Source organism: Ovis canadensis, chromosome X (assembly GCF_042477335.2).
Source record: "Ovis canadensis isolate MfBH-ARS-UI-01 breed Bighorn chromosome X, ARS-UI_OviCan_v2, whole genome shotgun sequence".
NCBI classification, from domain to species: domain Eukaryota; kingdom Metazoa; phylum Chordata; class Mammalia; order Artiodactyla; family Bovidae; genus Ovis; species Ovis canadensis.
In genome coordinates this window covers 77,122,246-77,143,777 of record NC_091727.1, presented here as the reverse complement: position 1 = coordinate 77,143,777, position 21,532 = coordinate 77,122,246, and the positions used below count along the sequence as shown (strand labels likewise).

General features: G+C 36.4%; 1 long non-coding RNA gene and 1 pseudogene across 2 annotated transcripts in view; one reads left to right on the top strand and one right to left on the bottom strand.

Annotated features, from left to right (window-relative positions):
* Nucleotides 1–21,532, bottom strand: part of LOC138930342 (uncharacterized) — a 140,567-nt gene that overhangs the window by 76,215 nt on the left and 42,820 nt on the right. Inside the window, exon 4 of one of the 2 annotated variants that reach the window (XR_011446159.1) lies at nucleotides 7,347–9,401. The exons of the other annotated variant lie outside the window; for it this stretch is intronic. This is a non-coding gene — a long non-coding RNA (uncharacterized lncRNA). Of the gene's footprint in view, nucleotides 1–7,346; nucleotides 9,402–21,532 lie in introns of those variants that run through there. 2 annotated transcript variants of the gene reach the window in all.
* LOC138929960 (small ribosomal subunit protein eS6-like) lies at nucleotides 11,053–13,239 on the top strand (annotated as a pseudogene).

Genomic DNA, 21,532 nt, shown 5'->3' with positions numbered 1-21,532 from the left:
ACAAACTTCTAACACATGCAACAACATGGATCAATCTCACATACATACTTTTGAATAAAAAAAGCCAGGCACAAGAAAACATAAACTGTACAATTCCATTTATATGAAATTAAGGACAAGCAAACTATCTGGCATTATAGAAGTAAGAATATAAATTATTTCTGGAGGGAATACATTGGGAAGTGGCACAATGGAACTCTTGGGGATGTAGGAAATGTTCTGTATTTTTATCTTTGATATTATACAACCATATACATATGTAAATTCATTGATCTATACATGAAAGTTGAATGCATGTATATTACTTCAATAAAATAATTTTAAAAGATACACACACTCACAAACATCAGTTAGTTAGAATAAAGACACACAACAACCCCTCTCTTGAAGTGACTGGTGTCTATTAAAAATTGTACTAAAATCCATTAACTCAAATACATCCAGACAAGTCCCTCCTTTTTACCTAACTTGATCTACCATTTTGTTGTGACTGCTGATCCCTTCAGAAAGATTTTCAAAAAAGCAAGAAGAAAGACATTCATAGGGAGAGGAAACGAAAATGAGTGAAAACAAGAATAATTTATTATCATAAAATTATCAAGCATTAGACAAATAAAAATATGAAAATGTATCCCAAAATAAAACAAATATTGGAATATAATCAGTATTTTACATACAGCACTTTATATCATACAAAGTACTTCCACAGGCATAAGCTTGCTAGCATGTGAAATGACAGCAATTGTACAATAGGCTGAACATTCTTTGGCATTGCCCTTCTTTGGGATTGGAATGAAAAATGACCTTTTCCAGTCCTGTGGCCACTGCTGAGTTTTCCAAATTTGCTGACATATTGAGTACAGCACTTTAACAGCATCATCTTTTAGGATTTGAAATAGTTCAGTTGGAATTCCATCACCTCCACTAGCTTTGTTCTTAGTAACGCTTCCTAAGGTTCACTTGATTTTAGACTCCAGGTTCTCTGGCTCTCAGTGACTGATGGTTATCTGGGTCATTAAGACCTTTTTTTGTATAATTCTTCTGTTTTTCTTGCCAATACAGATATTGTTTATATCCTCACTTGAAGAATAATTAGAGCATGCTGGATGCTTATACTGAAAATATCACTCCTATAAATTCATCCTATAAAAGAAATATTTATAAAGGAAGGAACAAAACACTGAATTGTGCTTAGCTTCCCATAAAAATACTTATATGGTAAAAAGTACATATGACCTTCCCTTTTGGCTCAGTGGTAAACAATCCACCTGCCAATTCAGGAAACATGGGTTTAATCCCTGGGTGGGGAAGATTCCCTGGAGAAGAAAATAGCAACCAGCTCCAGTATTCTTGCCTGGGCAATCTCATGGACTGAGGAACCTCGCAGGTGTCCATGGGATCGCAAAATAGTGAGACACGACTTAGCAACTAAACAACAACAAAAGTACATAATTTTGATCTAAATGTCAAAATCTGTACCTTCAAGCACCTGTATCAGAGCATGTCCTTTCCCTTTTACAATTACATAATAAAGAAATATTTTCCCCATTCTCAGGAAGGTTACACAGCCACTTAATGCCTACAAATACAGCACAAAAATATATCTAATTGTGGTATCCCTTGAAGCAAATTTTTTTTTCTCATTCAGAAATGTTACTATCCTCATAGAGGAAATTCAAGTTCTATGCTGAAAAAAAGTTAATGCTTATTAAATGCTAGGGATTCATTAAATGCGAGCGAAACAATATGAGAGGATAAACAGATTTGTACTTTGTGTAGAGATCTTAAAAACACTTTTTCTTTGTCTTTAACAACAGAAAATTGTACAAAATATTACATCTCTGCAAAGTTTAGTTTTGCTTTAGTTCATATATTCAAAACTTATTTTACTGAATGCTGGGTATTATATGAGAAATATATAGTAATTATTTTTCACTCTGCTTAACCACCCTTATTTTTAACACTTCTCTATTGTCTTTCAGTTTGCCTGACTCTCGAGGTCTTTGTAGATGTTGATTATTTTCTATAGTATTCTATTGAGAAGACAGATACAAACAAATCTAATTTTAAAAATAAGTATTATCTCCCTCATGTCTTCCATTTGTTATTATAACCAACCTGTGAAAGTCATAACCTTCTCCGTCACTGTACAATGATTTAGAAGTAAGAATGCAGTCAGTGGCATAAAGGAAACTCCCATTAAAACTATATTACAAGTGAGAAGGTGAGAAATAAAAGGATAAATAGGAATAGCTCTGCCTTTGGATTAAAGATGACTTAGGAAGGTAGTCAGGTGACAGGATCAATCTTTTTTAAAATAATTGATATACTTCTTCCAACTTGTTCTATAAGGCCTCTAGCTCATCATGTGCTATGGTGGGCTTGAACTAGTGCCTGGAGACCTGCATGCATCCACTATCAAGAACAAATACTTGGCTTCATGACTTATCCCAGAATTATTGAGTTCACCTTTTAGTGACTCAATTTCTCTATTTTCTAAATTAACCTCTTGACATAGAATATTCACTAGTGTAAACGTAACAGTTAGCCCAGAATCTTAAAAGAACTTATTAGCATCTGTGTATCTTCAGTAGTGCTTCACTGAAAAAATTTCTCCCCTTTGATATCTGCAACTTTGAAACAAAGCTAAATAGAAAGAAATATGTTGTTAAAAACATCTCTGACTACCCTTTATGCCAATCACTGTATTTTGTATATAATTTATGCTAGAAAAATGTGTTGACTGAGCCAGTGAATGAGCAAAAGACATTAAAAATAAATTTGTTAATTAGACTTGATTCATTTTATGAAAAGTATTGACATGAGGGAACTTAGAACCTAATGCCAGAGATATTTAATAAAGACCTCTCCCCAAAATGCTTTAATTCTCTATTCAGTTACTGTTAGAATCAAATCACACAGTTTACCAATAAACTGCAATAAATGCTGGAATTCTGAAAACTGTACATGTTGTAAAAGGAAAAAGACATAACTGGACATGTTTAGGCAGGTAAAATTATCTATAAGCATATACAGGCATACGTCATTTTATTGTACTTTATTGTGCTTCACAGATACCACTTTTTTATGTTTTAGAAATTAAAGTTTAGTGACAATTCTGCATCAAGCAATTCTATTGGTGCCATTTTTCCAACAGCATTTATTTACTTCATGTCTGTGTCACATTTTGATAACACTTAAATGTTTCAAACTTTTTCATTATTATTATATTTGTTATCATGATCTGTGATCAGTGATCTTTGATGCTACTACTATGAATTACTGAAGGCTCTAGTTTTTAAGCAATAATGCTACTGTGCACTTAATAGACTACAGCTGCTGCTGCTAAGTCACTTCAGTCAGGTCCAACTCTGTGCAACCCCACAGACAGCAGCAGCTCACCAGGTTCCCCCCATCCCTGGGATTCTCCAGGCAATAACACTGGAGTGGGTTGCCATTTCCTTCTCCAGTGCATGAAAGTGAAAAGTGAAAGGGAAGTCACTCAGTCATGTCCGACTCTTAGCAGCCCCATGGACTGCAGCCTACCAGGCTCCTCCATCCATGAGATTTTCCAGGCAAGAGTACTGGAGTGGGGTGCCATTGCCTTCTCTGTAATAGGCTACAGAATAGTATAGATATAACTACACTGAGAAATCAAAGACAGAATAGAATAAATATAACTACACTGAGAAATCAAAAAAGTTGAATAATTCACTTTATCATGATATCTGGTTTTTTGCAATGGTTTACAGTGGAAACAGTGACAGACTTTGATTTTTTTTGCTCCAAAATCACTGCAGATGGTGACTGCAGTCATGAAATTAAAAGATGCTTGCTCCTTAGAAGAAAAGTTATGACCAAACTAAACAGCATATTAAAAAGTAAAGACATTATTTGCCAACAAAGGTCCGTCTAAGTCAAAGCTATGGTCTTTTCAGTAGTCGTGTGTGAATGTGAGAGTTGGACCATAAAGAAAGTTGAGCACCAAAGAATTGATGCTTTTGAACTGTGGCATTGGAGAAGATGCTTGAGAGTCCCTTCGACTGCAAGGAGATCCAACCAGTCAGTCCTAAGGGAAATTCATTGGAAGAACTGATGCTGAAGCTGAAACTCCAATACTTTGGCAAAACCTGATGTGAAGAACTGACTCATTGGAAAAGACCCTGATGCTGGAAAAGATTGAAGGCTGGAGGAGAAGGGGGCAACAGAGGATGAGATGGTTAGATGGCATCACTGATTCAATGGACATGAGTTTGAGTAAATTCTGGGAGTTGGTGATAGACAGGGAGGCCTGGCATGCTGCAGTCCATGGGGTCACAAAGAGTCAGACATGACTGAGTGACTAAACTGAACTGACTGAACTGGAACCCAACCACAGTATCTCCTAGTATGCCAATATGAGAAAAGTTGCCTCTGGTTAGTGGAATAATAGGGACTATGGATGATACTTTATGATCTGCTGGATCATAGATAAAGCAAGACAGTTCCAGAAAAATATCTACTTCTGCTTTATTGACTATGCCTAAGCCATCTATGGAGTTGCACAGAGTTGGACACGACTGAAGCAACTTAGCAGAAGCCTTTGACAGTGTGTATCACAATAAACTGTGGAAAATTCTTCAAGAGATGGGAATACCAGACCACCTTACCTGCCTCCTGAGAAATCTGTATGCAGGTCAAGAAGCAACAGTTAGAACCGGACATGGAACAATAGACTGGCTCCAAACTGGGAAAGGAGTATGTCAAGGCTGTCTATTGTCACTCTGCTTATTTAACTGATGTGCAGAGTACATCATGCAAAATGCCAGGCTCTATGAAGCACAATATGGAATCAAGATTACCAGGAGAAAAATCAATAACATCAGATATGCAGATGATACCACCCTTTATGGCAGAAAGTGAAGAGGAACTAAAGATTGTCTTGATTAAAGTAAAAGAGGAGAGTGAAAAAGCTGGCTTAAAATTCAACATTCAAAAAACAAAGATCATGGCATCTGGTCCCATTACTTCATGGTAAATGTATGGGGAAACAGTAGAAACAGTGAGAGATTTTATTTTCTTGGGCTCCAAAATCTCTGTGGATGATGACTGCAGCCATGAAATTAAAAGACGCTTGCTCCTTGGAAGAAAAGCTATGACCAACCTAGACAGCATATTAAAAACCAGAGACATTACATTGCCAACAGAGGTCCATCTTGTCAAAGCTCTGTTTTTTCCAGTAGTCATGCATGGATGTGAGAGTTGGATGCTAAAAAAGGCTGAGAGCCATGGAATTGATGCTTTTGAACTGTGGTGTTGAAGAAGACTCTTGAGAGTTCCTTGGACTGAAAGGAGATCCAACCAGTCAATCCTGAAGGACATCAGTCCTGGATATTCATTGGAAGGACTGATGCTAAAGCTGAAGCTCCAATACTTTGGTCACCTGATGGGAAGAACTGACTCATTGGAAAAGACCCAGATGCTGGGTAAGACTGAAGAATGGTAGGGGCCAACGGAGGATGAGATGGTTGGATGGCATTACCGACTCAATGGACAAGAGTTTGTGCAAACTCAGGGAGTTGTTGCTAGACAGGGAAGCCTGGCATGCTGCAGTCCATGGGGTTGCCAAGAGTTGGACAGGACTGAGCGACTGAACTGATCTGAATGGATAATTCTTACTTTCTTATTTTTTCCTCACCATGTTTTCTTAATACACAACAAATGTTACTTGCATGTTATTATATACATTAAAATGTTCATTAAAGTTATATGCATATTGGCAGAACTAAGTTCCAACTAATGACCTTAAAAGAAGCATTATTTTTAGAGAACTTTTTTTTCCAGATGAATCCAGCTGGAAGGTACAGTCTCTATCCATTCAAAACTAAAACATCTTCAATAATGAAAAAATCTTGTAAAGAAATATATTTTATTAAGTGGCCCCTTCTCTGAATTCAAGTTAATGTTGTGTTGTGGTATGTGACTATCAGACACAAAGCTAGAGAGTATTCAGTGGAGCTCTGCTTGGGAACACAAACAACTGAATTCCCATACTTCATATGGAGATTACTTCATAGTTAATATATACCTAACTTTCACAATACACCATCTTGAAAAATATTGTTTTATATTTTTATCTTCTACACTTCTATGCAATTAAGCCATCTTCCTTATAGGTAATTAGCATCTACCATACCATATTTTCCAGGTATGCAAGCTAATTAAAAAAAATTGGAAAGGATTGGTACTAACAGTTTAAGAAATTAGTGAGATTCACAGTTAGTTTAAAGCAGTCTTAAAGCAGGTAGTGATTTAGTGATAAGCAATAGATTTAAAGAGTTTGTCAGGGATTGTGTAATAGGAATACTAAAATTATCAACTGATATCAGCTTTCTTCCTATTTTTTTCTTTTCTTTTTTTAGCCATGCTATGTGACTTATGGGATCTTAGTACCCCAATCAGAGACTGAACCCAGGCACTCAGCAGTGAAAGCTCAGAGTTCTAACCACTGGAATGCCAGAGAGTTCCCTCCTCTCCATTTCTTGTCTCTCCTTTTATCCTCCCTCCAGCCTGCCTGAGGCCAGGAAATAACATACCAAATAAATCCTTAAGCTGAATCTATAACTATTCTAAGTTGATTCAATTCAAACTGAATCTCCCACTAATTTTTGGTGTATCTTTGTATCTTATTAAGGAGAAATATATGTCCTCTCTGATGAAAGAGGTTATTTTACATACTGAAACTATTTTTTCTCATTATAACTGTATACAAGTTATTCAGGCATTCCATTCATATCATATATAAACATTCTTTAATGCATCACTGAAAATCATGGTTTAGTGTACTTGTCAGAGGTAGAATTATTTTCAATTTACACAAATTTGTAATTTGCATGGAGTTTTACCATTTTGCAAGGCTGTGTAGAGCTCCCCTGGTGGCTCAGATGGTAAAGAATCTTCCTGCAGTGCAGGAGACTTGGGTTCAGTCCCTGAGTTGGAGGACGCCTTGGAGAAGGGAATGGCTACCCACTCCAGTATTCTTACCTGGAGAATTCCATGGACAGAGGAGCCTGGTGGTTTATAGTCCATGGAGTAACAAAAAGTCATGCATGACTGAGTGACTTAAAACTTTCACTTTGACTTTTCATGACCACTCTAACAAAGCAGAAGCAAATTGGTGACATAAAATATCTTTGATTTAGTGCTGGATGTTGTCTTTTTCAGAGAATAAGCAAATGCATTATAATTAACTGCAAGATTAAAAAAACCCAACTTTATCAACTATTTGCATTTTAGAATGTAGAAAATTACTTCATTCAAGGACAGAATTAAAAGGAATATGACCACAAGGTACCCAGATCACAAACTGAGTTATATATCATTTTATTTATAATTGACATGAAAGATACTTGAATGTTTGAAAATTGCATCAGACATGCTCTACATTCTATTATTTCACTAAGATATAAAAACTCAAACCCATAAGGACTTCTGATTTCTAGTCTGGAATGTAAATATCTTGGAAGTCATTGCTGTATCTTCACAAAAATAAAAATCTGAACAAACTGAAAACTCAACAAGTCTTCTTAGATCCATCATAAAAGCAAGGTCACAGGGCAAACTGCTGCCCCCAAATATTGAAAGACGAACAACTGGATAAAGAGAATCAAAGCTTTTCAAAAATATCACCTTCATTATGAGCAGAAACCTTCCTGGGAACCAATAATGGAGTAGAAAAATCTAGACTATAACTGAATTGCTGGAGAGTCATTGTGGATATGCATAAAAGTTTAAAACTCTGGGGGAGAGGGTCTAGTAATACAGAGCTCCTCACATTTTTGTGAGTTTTACCAACAGGAGCCCTACTGGGTTCTTATAGTGAATATCAAAGAAAAAAAATTTATGCTTCAATCAGGGGAAGGGAAAAAAGAACCTTTTTAAAACAGACCACAGCATTTAGCTCTTGCTGTTGTTCAATCACTCATTTGAGTCTGACTCTTTGCAACCCCATGGACTGCAGAATGCCACGCCTCCCTGTCTCTCACCATCTGCCAAAGTTTGCCCAAGTTCATGTCATCATCAGTGACGCCATCCAGCCATCTCATCCTCTGACATTGTCTTCTCCATCTACCCTCAATCTTTCCCAGCATCAGGGACTTTTCCAATGAGTTGGATGTTTGCATTAGATGACCAAAATACTGGAGCTTTGGCATCAGTCCTTCCAATGAGTACTCAGTTTATTTCCCTTGACATTGACTGGTTTGATCTTCTTGCTGTCCAGGGGACTTTCAAGAGTCTTCTTCAGCACCACAGTTCTACGGTATCAAATCTTTGGTGTTCTGCCTTCCTTACCGTCTATCTCTTACTATTGTACATGACCACTTGGAAGACCATAGTCTTGGCTATGTGGACCTTTGTCGGCAGAGTAATGTTTCTGCTTTTCATCACACTGTCTGGGTTTGTTATACCTTTCCTGCCAAGACTGAACTCAAGAAAAAAAATATTTACTAACATCTTACCTATTGGAGTTTTGATCAGACTCTAAACTATTTGTGTGTGTGTGTGTGTGTGTTAGTCATTCAGTCCTGTTCAACTCTTTGTAACCCCTTGGACTGTAGCCCACCAGGCTCCTTTGTCCATGGAATTCTCCAGGCAAGAATACTGAAGTAGATTGTCATTCCCTTCTCCAGGGGCTCTTCCAAACCCAAGGATCAAACCCAGGTCTCCCACATTGTAGGCAGATCCTTTATTGTCTGAGCCACCAGGGACACCCCTAAACTACTTGGGGAAGTGAAATAGCTTTCTCCAGCATGCTCTGTCTTCCAGGTGGGGATGAGAATTTCCAGAAACCATGAGCTATTCTGTCCCACTAAAGGTGGAGAAAAACACTAAGAATTACCTATAAAGGTCACAGCCCAAGGTCACAGGCTCACCAAAGCTAAGGCCTAATAATAGCAATATGAATGCCTCCTTTTCCCCTAAGTTGTGTCACTAAATCACTAAAGACCTATTTGCCAGAGTTCCCTTCACCCAGTACATCATGTCTAACTTTCAACCAAAAAAATACAAGATACACTAACAGGTAAAAAAAAAAAAAAAAAAAAAAAAAAAAAAAGAGATGTTTAAAGAGACAGAGCAAGCATCAGAACCAGACTTAAGACATGGCAAAGTTATTAGAATTATCATACTGAGAATTTAAAACAACTATGTTTAATTTGCTAAGGGTTCTAATGGAAAAAGTAGGCAACATGCAAGAATAGATGAATAACATGGAGAAATGAAAATGCTAACAAAGATTCAAAAACAAAGGCAAGAGATCAAAAACATTGTAACAGAAATGAACAATGCCTTTGATGGCCTCATTAGTAGACTGAGGAAAGAACCTCTGAGCTTGAGTATATGTCAATAGATACTTCCAAAACCTGAAAAACAAAGAAAAACAAAGATGAAAAATAATATCCAAGAACCACTGGACAATTACAAAGGTGTAACATATGTGTAATGGGAATACACATATTCTGAAGAAATAATGACTGAGAATAGTCAAATGTTAATGTCAAACATTAAACCACAGATCCAGAAATCTCAGAGAACACCGATTAGGATAAATTCCCAAACAAACAACGCTTCACCTAGCCATATCATATTCAAATTGCATAAAATCTAAGAAAAGGAAAAAATCTTTAGAAGAGACAAAAGAAAAAAAAAACAGTTTACCTATAGAGGAGTGAATAAAAGAATTATATCCAACTTCTTAGAAAATATACAAGCAAGAAGAGAGTATTTAAAACCTTCAGAGGGAGAAAGCATGCTAACTTAGAATTTTTATCTCATGAAATTATCCTTCAAAAGTGAAAGATAATTAAAGACTTTCAGGCAAAAAAATTGGTGAATTTGTTACAAGAAATGTTAAGAAAATTTCTTCAGAGAGAAGGAAAATGATGGAGTCAGAAGCTTGAGTCTATATAAAGAAAGGAAGAGTATTGGAGAGGGAATGAGTAGAAGTAAAATATAAACTTTTATTTTTATTACTCAAAATTGATCTAAGAGATAACAGTTTTCTGAAAATAATAATAGCAAAATATATAGAATATATATAGCTAGTATATAAGTGAAATTGATAACAGCAAAGATATAAAAGAATAGAGAGATTACGACTATTTTGTTATTATGAGATACTAGCACTAACCAGTGATATGGTATAATGTCATTTGAAAGTGGACTTAAATTAATTTTGGATGTATATATACATTACAAACACTAAGGCAACTGTAAAAATGTTTAAAAATATAATTGAACTTAGATAAGTCAGAAAACAAAATCATATAAAATGGTCAATTGAAAGAGAAAGACAGAAAAACCAAAAAAAAAACATAAAAAAACAAAAATATGAACAAAGAAAAGGGGTAATAAATAGAAAACCATAACAAATATAGTAGGTATCAATCAAGATATATCAGTAACAACTTTAAATGTCAATGGTTTTAAATACACCAATTAAAAGAGACTGTCAGAGTAAATCAAAAAGCAAAACCCAATGGGTTGTCTATAGGAAACAATAGTGTACAGGTACATACAAAATAAAAGAGAAAGCTATGCTAAATTTACACTAATCAAAAGAAAGCTGAAGTAGCTATAATAATTTCAGGTGGAGTTGAATTCAGAGCAAGGAGTTATGTAATGATAAAAGGTTAGTTCCCCAAGAGGACATAATTTTTAAAGTGTATGTACCTAACATCACAGCATCAAAACACATTAGGCAAAAAAAATTATATAAGTGCAAAGATAAAGAGAAGTATTCAATAGTATTTAGAGCCTTTAACATCCTTTTATCCAAAAACTATAGTTCAAGCACCAATGAAATCAACAAGGACTTAAACTCAACAGCACCATCAATCAACCATATATAATACCTATAAACTACTGCACCCAAATATAGCAAATTACACATTCTTCTGAAGCTCACATGGAACATTCATTAATATAGACCATGTTTGAGATCATGAAACAGATATTAACAAATTTAAAAGAGCTCTTTTTCATGGCACTTCTGAGGCTGTCAGCCACTTCAGAATGAAGCTGAACATCTCTTTCCTGGCCACTGGCTGCCAGGAGCTCATTGAAGTGGATGATGAATGAAAACTTCGTACCTTCTACGAGAAGTGTATGGCCTCAGAAGTTGCTGCTGACGCTCTGGGTGAAGAATGGAAGGGTTATGTGGTCCGAATCAGTGGCAGGAATGATAAGCAGGGTCTCCCCATGAAGCAGGGTGTCTTGACCCATGGCCAAGCTCACCTGCTACTAAGTAAGGGGCATTCCTGTTACAGAAAAAGGAGGACTGGAGAGAGAAAGCACAAATCTGTACAGGGTCGCATTGTGGATGCCAATATGAGTCTTCTCAATTTGGTCATCGTGAAAAAAGGGGAGAAGGATATTCCTGGACTCACTAATACCACAGTGACTCATTGCCTGGGTCCCAAAAGAGCTAGCAAAATCCGCAACTTTTTCAATCTCTCTAAAGATGATTTCTGCCAGTATGTTGTGCAAAAGCCCCTAAACAAAGACAGTAAGCCAGTTGAGCTATTTCAAATCCTGAAAGATGATGCTGTGAAAGTGCTGCACTCAATATGCCAGCAAATTTGGAAAACTCAGCAGTGGCCACAGGACTGGAAAAGGTCCATTTTCATTCCAATCCCAAAGAAAGGCAATGCCAAACAATGCTCAAACTACCACACAATTGCATTCGTCTCACATGCTAGTAAAGGAATGCTCAAAATTCTTCAAGCCAGGCTTCAGCAATACATGAACCATGAACTTCCATATGTTCAAGCTAGTTTTAGAAAAGACAGCAGGAGCAGAGATCAAATTGCAAACATCTGCCAGATCATTGAAAAAGCAAGACAGTTCCAGAAAAACATCTGTTTCTACTTTATTGACTATGCCAAAGCCTTTGACTGTGTGGATCAAAATAAACTGTGGAAAATTCTGAAAGAGATGGGAATACCAGATCACCTGACCTGCCTCTTGAGAAACCTATATGCAGGTCAGGAAGCAACAGTTTGAATTGGACATGGAACAACAGACTGGTTCCAAATAGGAAAAGGAGTACGTCAAGGCTGTATATGGTCACCCTGCTTATTTAACTTATATGCAGAGTACATCATGAGAAACACTGGGCTAGAAGCAGCACAAGCTGTAATCAAGATTGCCAGGAGAAATATCAATAACCTCAGATATGCAGATGACACCATCCTTATGGCAGAAAGTGAAGAGGAACTAAAAAGCCTCTTGATTCAAGTGAAAGAGGAGAGTGAAAAAGTTGGCTTAAAGCTCAACTTTCAGAAAATGAAGATCATGGCATCTGGTCCCATCACTTCATGGGAAATAGATGGGGAAACAGTGGAAACAGTGTCAGATTTTATTTTCCTGGGCTCCAAAATCACTGCAGATGGTGAATGCAGCCATGAAATTAAAAGATGCTTATTCCTTGAAAGAAAAGTTATGACCAACCTAGATAGCATATTCAAAAGCAGAGACTTTACTTTGCCGACTAAGGTCCATCTAGTCAAGGCTATGGTTTTTCCAGTAGTCATGTATGGATGTGAGAGTTGGACTGTGAAGCAAGCTGAATGCCGAAGAACTGATGCTTTTATACTGTGGTGTTGGAGAAGACTCTTGAGAGTCCCTTGGACTGCAAGGAGATCCAACCAGTCCATTCTAAAGGAGATCAGTCCTGGGTGTTCTTTGGAAGAAGTAATGCTAAAACTGAAACTCCAGTACTTTGGCCACCTCATGCAAAGAGTTGACTCATTGGAAAAGACTCTGATGCTGGGAGGGATTGGGAGCAGGAGGAGAAGGGGACGATAGAGGATGAGATGGCTGGATGGCATCACTGACTCGATGGATGTGAGTCTGAGTGAACTTTGAGAGTTGCTGGTGGACAGGGAGGCCTGGTGCGCTGCAATTCATGGGGTCTCAAATAGTCAGACACGACTGAGCGACTGAACTGAAAGGAAGAAACCTATGACTAAAGCACCCAAGATTCAGCGTCTCATGATTCCCCGAGTTCTGCAACACAAATGGCGGCTTATTGCTCTGAAGAAACAGTGTACTAAGAAAAACAAAGAAGAAGCTGCAGAATATGCTAAACTTTTGGCCAAAAGAATGAAGGAACCCAAAGAAAAATGGCAGGAACAGATTGCCAAGAGACAGAGGCTGTCCTCTATGAGAGCTTCTACTTCTGAGGCCAGTCAAAAATGAGATGTTGTAAGAGTAACAAATAAACAAGATCAGACATCATGAAAAAATTTAAAAGAATAAAAATCATGTAATGTCTGCTCTCAGAAAATCATGGAATTAAGTTGGGACTCAATAACAGAAAGATATTTGAAAAATTCAAAAATGTTTGGAGATTTAACAGCATACTTCTAAGTAACACTCTGGATAAAATTGGAAATTTCCTCCCAAATTTTTTTTAAATTTCTTGAACTAAATGAAAATGAAAGTATAATTTATCAAAATTTGTGCAATGCAGTGAAAGCAATGATTAGAGGAAAAGTTAGAGCTAAGTATATATATATATATATATATATATATATATATATATATATGCGCGTGTGTGTGTGTGTGTGTGTGTGTGTGTGTGTGTGTGTGGTAAGCAGAAGAAAACAATAAAAACTAGAGCAGAAATCATAAAATTTAAAACAAAAATAATAGAGAAATCAACAAAACCAAAACCTGGTTCCCTGAAAAGATCAATAAATTTGCTAAGACTCTAGATGAGCCAACTCAAACGAGAGAAAGAGGAAACAAATTACTCATATCAGAAATGAAAGATGAGGCATCATTACAGATCTCATTACCATTAAAAGGATAATAAAGCATTAATAGAAAAATTTTATGGCAATAAATTTGATAATCTAGATGAAATGGACCAAATTCTTGAGAAATACAATCTACAAAAACTTACACAGGAAGGAAGAAAAACATAAATAGGATTATATTTATTAAAGAAATTGAGGCAATATTTAATAAGTTTCCAAAAGAGAAAGCACCAGGCCCAGATGGATTCATTGGTATTGGTGAATTCTGCCAAATAACTGAAGAAAAATATATCAGTTCTCTACAGTCTTTTCCAGAATGTAAAAGTAGAGAGAATACTTCTTAACTCAATCTATGAGGCCAGCATTATCTAATACCAAAGTCACACAAAGCATCAGAAGAAAACTATAGACCAGCACCTTTCATGAACATACATGCAAACATTTTTTACAATATATTAACAAGCTGAATCTAACAATGTATAAAAAGTAATATACACCACAGTCAACAGGATTCAAATCAAGTATGTAAGGATGGTATGAATGTTATCCATCACATTAACAAATGAAAGAAGGAAATTATATAATCATATCAAAACATGCAGGAAAAGCATTAGACTCCAAAACCAATTCATGATGGAAGTCTCAGTAGACTATGAATAGAGAGAGCATTTCTTAACTTGATAAAGAATACAGATTTTAAAAAAATCCTACTGCAAGATAAGAGGCTTGAAGCTTTTCCCCTAAGTGCAGGAGCATGACAAAGATTTATATTCCTACATTGCCTTTTCAACATCATACTGGAAGACCAACATAATGCAATAAGAGAAGAAAAATGAAAAAAAAAAACTAGACTGATTGGGAAGGAAGAAATACAACTATATTTGTTCACAAAAGACATGATTATCTATACAGAAGACATGAAAGAATTGGGAAAAGCACCTCCTGACAATAAATGAATTTAACAAGCTTATAGGATGTAAGGTTAATGTACAGCTGTCACTTGTTTTCTTATATATTGGAAATTAACAAGAGAAATTTTAAATTAAAGACAAAATATCTCTTATATTAAAGACTCCAAATAATGGAATTGGTATAAATCTAATAAAAAATCTATAAAAGAAAACACCTGGAATTAATAAACAATTACGGCAAAGCTGAGGACACAAAGTTAATATACAAAAGTCAATAACTCCTATATACAGTAATTCTTCTACATACGAACAAGTTCCATTCTGAGTGCATGTTTGTAAGTCAAATTTGTTCCTGAGTCTAACAATGTTAGCCTAAGTACCCAACTAACACAACTGGCTACACAGAACTGTACTGTACTGTAATAGGATTATAATACTTTGCACACAAATAATGTATAAAAAAACACAAACACAAAAAATAAACATTTTTAATCTTACAGTACAGTACCTTGAAAAGTACAGTAGTATAGTACAACAGCTGGCATACAGGGGTTGGTATTAAGTGAACAGGTAAGAAGAATTACTGACTGGAGGATGGAGAGAGTGGAGTATGGTAGAGCTGAAGGTCGTGAGCAATAAGAGATGGAGGGCAAGCTGCAATTTCATGCCTGATTTTGATGACACAAGTTCTTATTCCTTGCTGGAATCAATTCTATCTACCCTCTTGTAAAAATGATCCAGTGATGTCTGAGTAATAGCTCTGGTGTTTTTTTTTTTTCTTTTCTCATCATAGATGACATAGTAACAGTAGATTGCATTTTGAATGGCTACTGGAACCTTTGTGTACCATTCTACATTCAGGTTGTGTGCCTCAAAAACTAACACTGCCTATTCAAATTAAGACAACCCCCTTGCCATTTAGTGCATTGTGAATCTCCTCAGTTTTTCAGTTACTTTTTTTCCTCTTGTCTCTCTTCATCCTTTCTCTGGGATTCCAACTCCATCAGGTCTTCATTAGTAAGTTCTTTGTGTTGCACAGCAACAGTACTGTACAGTAAAGTACACACAAAAACACAACCACTTGTAAAGTATATGTGCATGTGACAATGTACACCAGATACATGAACTAACTTATGTAAATGGACATGCAAGTACATGTTCTCATCTTTCAAAGTTGGCACCCTGAAGGTTCATATGTAGGGAACTTACTATACCAACAATGAACAAGTGAAATCTGAAATTTAAAACACAATGTCATTAAATTATCATTTAATGATAATGAACTTCTTGGATACAAAAAATTAAAAGAATTCAGAAATATTAAAGCTCCCTTAAAAGAAATGTTGAAAAGTCTTTTCTAATGGAAAAGAAGTAAGAATCTTTCGGAAAGGGAAAATCTCAGAAGTAAAGGGAAACATAGAAAGGATTTAAGATCACTTAAATAAGCTAGTATGTGAGATTAAAAAGTGAAAAAACTGTAAAAAGTAACAATAACTACCATAATCAGTTAACAGATAAGCATGAAGATGTAAATCATGACATCAAAAATAAAATGTAGGGGAGGGAAATAAAAATAAAAATCTTTTAAAATGTGTTTGAACTTACATGACTATCAGCTTTAAATCAAGTAGATACAATTTCAGGTCAATATATATGAACCCCACAGTAACCATAAATTAAGAAAAAAAACTACTGGTATTTTATTATTACACAACAAGCATCAAGAAAGGAATCTAAGCATACTAGAAAACAAAATCATCAGATTATAAGAAAAACAGAAAGAAGAATAAATGGAATTACTACAAAAACACCTGGAAAACAAATAATAAAATGACAATAACTATTGATACATACCTCTCAATAATTACTTTAAACATCAGTGGACTAAATGCTCTGATAAAAAGGCTTCCCAGGTGACACAGCGGTAAAGAATTGGCCTGCCAATGCAGGATACACAGGGGATGTGGGTTCAATCCCTAGGTCAGGAATATCTCCTGGAGTAGGAAATGGCAAACCACTCCAGTATTCTTGCCTGGAAAATTCCATGGACAGAGGAGCCTGGCATGCTACAGTCCATGGGGTTGCATGCATACACACACACACACACACACACACACACACACACACACACACACGCATACAAATGCTCTGATAAAAAGGCATAGGGGAAATATTATACTAGGAGAGGATCAGCCAAGATGGGAAAGTAGAAAAACCATAAGCTCCGCTCACAAGCATACCAGAATCACAAACATTTGTAAAACAGCCATCAATGAAAAATACTGGAACTTACCACAAAAGATCATCCACAACAAAGACACAAAGGAACCACAACAAGACAGGAAGGAGGAGCAGATTTGTGATATAATCAAATCCCATACCCTAGGATGGTTAACTCAAAACTTGAGAATAATCATACTGTAGAGGTACCTCCACAGTACTGAGAGTTCTAAGGGGGATTTCCAGGGGTCCTGCCCCAGGAAGACAAACCCTCAGAGCATTTGGTTTTGAAAACCAGTGGGATTTACATCCGGAATTCTTAGACAACTAGGGGAAATAAGAGACTTCACTCTGAAAGGGCACCCACAAAACCCTCACATGTTTCAGGACAAGGGCAAAAGCAGTAATATTATAGGAGCCTGGGCTAGACATTACTGCTGGTCTTGGAGAGTCCCCAGAGAGGAAGAGAGCAGATGCAACTCAGCTAGGGGACAAAAGACACTGACAGCAGCCATACTTAGGAGTTTCCTCTACTAAATGGACACAGGAGCAGGCTAGTGCCCTTATGGTATCCTCCCCCTAGTTAATTAGCAATACGACCTGACCCCACCCAACAGGTTGTACTTGTCAACAGTAGAATACATCAGGCCTAACAACAAACTGTGCAGGAATGCAGCCCTACCCATGAGCAGATACTCTGCTTAAAGATTTCCTGAGCCAATAGCTGCTTCTAGACATATTTCTATGCCCAGCAGAGCACCAGGACCCAGCTCCACCCATGAGTGGGCAGCCATCAACTGTGCCTTCCAGGAAGCCTACTTTAATTTCTGGATTAGGCTCATCCACACGGGGCAGACACCAGAAGCAAGAAAACCACAATCCTACAGCCTGCAAGACCCAGCTTGCCCACAGCAAACCAGACCTTATCCAGGGAAAAGCTGGGCTCTGGCCCTGCCCACTAGTCACCAACATAATATTTGTGACACCCTGGACCATGTAGCCAGTTGTTTCAGGAACTGCCTCCCCTCCAGAAGTAATGTGACACCAACACTGGGATTCCTGAACTTCTCAGACAAACAAAACCTGAAAGTCCTGGTTCTGCTTACCAGTAGTTGAACAATAAGCCCAGAATCTGGATTCAACTACCAGTAGGAGGGCACCAGTGCCAGAGTCTTCTGGACCCTGACTCCACCCATAAATTAGCCAGAACTAGCCCCAGAGACCTCAGGGGTTCTTCAGTCAGCCTCCATGTGATGAGGCTCTGCCAACCAACACCCAGCAGCCTCTGCACAAGGCAAGGATAGGAAATTAACTAGACTAGAGGCCCACTGAGCCTACCAGACCACCCACAGTTGGCCCATCAGAGCAGAAGGATGCATGCAGCCCTCATAGGGGTAACTCTAGAGCATATAATATGAAAAATGAAAATGGATTGCATTTCTGGGACAAATAGGATGTCTCCTACCAAAGGCCACTTCTTCAAGGTTAGGAGAAGTAACTAACATACAAAAATACAAACAGCAACTCAGGCAAAACAAGGCAGCAGAGGAACATGTTTCATATTAAAGAATAAGACAAAATCTCAGAATAAGAGCTAAATGAAGTGGAGACAGGAAATCTACCAGAGAGTAAGTTCAGGGTAATAACTGTAAAGATGACAGAGAAATTGCAAGAAGAGTGAATGTACAAAGCAAGAAGTTGTAAGTTTTTAACAAAGAGGAAATATAATGAACACAAAACAGAGATGAATAATACAATAACTGAAATGAAAAAATACATTAGTAGGAATCAACAACAGACTAAATGATGCAGAGGAATGGAGCAGGCTGGAAGAGAGAGCAGTAGAAATCACTGAAGCTGAACAGCAAATGAAAAAAGAAAGAAAAGAAATGAAGACAGCTTAAAAGACCTCTGGGAAAACATCATGTACACCAATATTCTCATTACAGGAATCCTAGAATGAGGAGAGAGAGAGAGAAAGGGAATAACATATATTTGAAAATGTAATAGCTAAAAATTTCCTGAACATCGGGAAGGAAACAGTCTTCCAGATCCAGGAAGCTCAGAGAGTACCATACAGAATGAAATCAAAGAGGAATACACCAAAACACACTGTAATTAAAATGATAAGAAAAAAAAAAAGATAAAGAGAGGATACTAAAAAGCAGAAAGTAATAAATAACAAACAAGGAAACTTCCATAAGGCTATCAGCTGATTTTCAGCAAAAGCTCTACAGGCCAGAAATAAAAGGCATGAGACTTTTTTTCCTTAATACATATATTACATTGAAGTACAGTTGACTTATAATGTTTCAGGTTCACAGCAAGGTGATTCAGCTACACATATACACATATATTATTTTGAGATCATTTTCCATTGTAAGTTATTATGAGATATTGACTATAGTTCCCTGTGCTTTTTAGTAAACCTCTCTTGCTTATTGCATATCTATTTAATTAGAAATCTAGCATTCTATTCATACTAAGTCAAACAAGTAGAATCAAAATGTAGTAACTTCTGCAGTTAGGCAAAAATTCATAAGCTTTCTAAAATATATATTACACATACTATATATGTGTGTGTGTGTGTGCATGTGTGAGTGTGTGTGTATGCAAAAGCTTTTCTAATACACTTAATAAAGATGTGAGAAAGAACATCCAAAAAAAAGAAGAGATGGAGAAATTGGGAAACATAAACTACTGAATATGATATAGAAAAAGTGAAACAAGCTAGATAAAAGCAAAAGATCATCATAGAGTTCAGTTGTTTTTAAACATGACTGCTCATTAGAAACATATCTGGAACTTTGGGGAAAAAAAGCAGTACCTGGGCATTTGTATTTTCAAAAACTTTCAAGACAATTATGATATGCACTTGGATTTTAAGAAGTGATTACACTTTTTTTTTTAATGGTAGTTTTGCTGATCTAGATTTCTATTATTTTTCTGTTGATCGAACATGATACAATGGTATGAAGTGAGTAACAGTTACATAATCATAATAGGAAAAGATGTTCATCATTTTTCACTATCAATAGCCAGAAAAAAATAAAAGATAATTATAATCACAAGCCATAACGGGAACATGATTAACCTAAAATATAAAATAATTACATACAATATTGGGGGTCAAACAGAGTGATGTTGCAAATGGAAGTGCATACATGCACATGTTTTCATATGCCCAGCCAGTATATGTTTTTTTGGTTGGTGCATTTAATCCATTTACATTTGAGGTAATCATCAATGTGTATGATCCTGTTACCATTTTCTTTACTGTTTTGGGTTTATTTTCTGTAGGTCTTTTCCTTGCATTTCCTGCCTAAAGAAGTTCCTTTAGCATTTGTTGTAAAGCTGTTTTGGTGGTGCTGAATTCTCTTAACTTTTGTTTGTCTGAAAACCTTTTGATTTCTCCATCAAATCTGAATGAGAGTCTTGCTGGGTAGACTATTCTTGGTTGTAGGTTCTTCCCTTTCCTCACTTTAAATATATTGTGTCATTCCCTTTTGACTTGCAGAGTTTCTGTTGAGAAATCAGATGATAACCAGATGGGAGATGATTTGTATGTTATTTGTTGTTTCTCACTTGTTGCTTTTAATATTTTATTTTTGCCTTTAATTTTTGTTAGTTTGATTACTGTGTGTTTTGGTGTGTTCCTCCTTCAGGATATACCTAAGTATATCCTGACTGAGACTGCTTCCTGGACTTTGTTGACTATTTCCTTGCCCATGTTAGAGAAGTTTTCAGCTATCTCTTTAAATATTTTCATGGGTCCTTTCTCTCTCTCATCTCATTCTGGGACCCTTATTCTGCAAATGTTGGTGCATTTAATATTGGATCAGAGGTATCTTATGTTGTCTTCATTTCTTTTCATTCTTTTTTTTCTATATCCTGTCCTGTGGCAGTGATTTCCACCATTCTGGCCTCCAGGTCACTTATGTGTTCTGGCTCAGTTATTCTGCTATTGATTCATTCTAGTGTATTGTTCATCTCTGTTTATTTGTTCTTTAGTTCTTCTAGGTCTTTGGTAAAGATTCCTTGCATCTTCTCCATAATGTTTCAAGATCCTGGCTCATCTTAACTATCATTATTCTGAATTTTTTTCTGAAAGGTTGTCTATTTCTACTTCATTTAGTTCTTTTTCTGGGGTTTTATATTGTTTCTTCACCTAGGACATAACTCTCTGCTTTTTTCATGCTGACTAACTTTATGGAACGTGGTGCTCTTGCCAGAGGAGATGAGCACACATCTTTTAAGACCACCATCTTGAACCACAGGTATGACATATTTAAAGTGAGAAAATTACAAAATAGGAAAACTCATTGGTAGAGACAAACATTCAGTCAAGATAAGAAATCATCCACAGACAAAGCTAGTAGGAAAATTATTGGAAAAGCAGTAAAAATCATCTATATCCACAATAAGGAGACATGAGATACCCATAATAATTAGATGTAAATTATGATATCAAATACAGTAATCATGAGGGGAAGAGATTACAAATGCAAAGTCATTAAAAAGCATTTGAAATTAAGAGATCAGCAACTTTAAAAGAAAGCTGTGGTACATATACACAATGGAGTATTACTCAGCCATTAA